Raw genomic sequence first — 317 nt, 5'->3', positions numbered from 1 at the left:
AACGTCTTGACTGCTTGTTGGTCACCTGTACTCGTTATGAAGTTGGCCTGCAATAAAAGTGGGTGTGCAGGGAGAGCCGTGGGTGGGCGTGGGTGCGGTTGGCTAGGACGAGGGTAGGCGGGGAGCAGAGATAATTAGGGCGGGAGGGCGGCGGCCAGAACGGCGTCGGAGCGTCAGGCGGTGGCGGTGGCGATCTTCCGCAGGTAAATGATTTTAAACGTGCTTGTGCTGGTGGCCCTGGCCCCGCGAGCGAGCAAGTGCTCCGAGACGTCTAAGAAAACAATTACTCCTGGTTTCCCTTCTGGCTATGTGTATGG

This window comes from Penaeus monodon, chromosome 24 (genome assembly GCF_015228065.2).
Source record: "Penaeus monodon isolate SGIC_2016 chromosome 24, NSTDA_Pmon_1, whole genome shotgun sequence".
In the NCBI taxonomy this organism is placed as follows: domain Eukaryota; kingdom Metazoa; phylum Arthropoda; class Malacostraca; order Decapoda; family Penaeidae; genus Penaeus; species Penaeus monodon.
The sequence above is the reverse complement of the archived record's forward strand: the minus strand, read 5'-3'. Positions refer to the sequence as shown.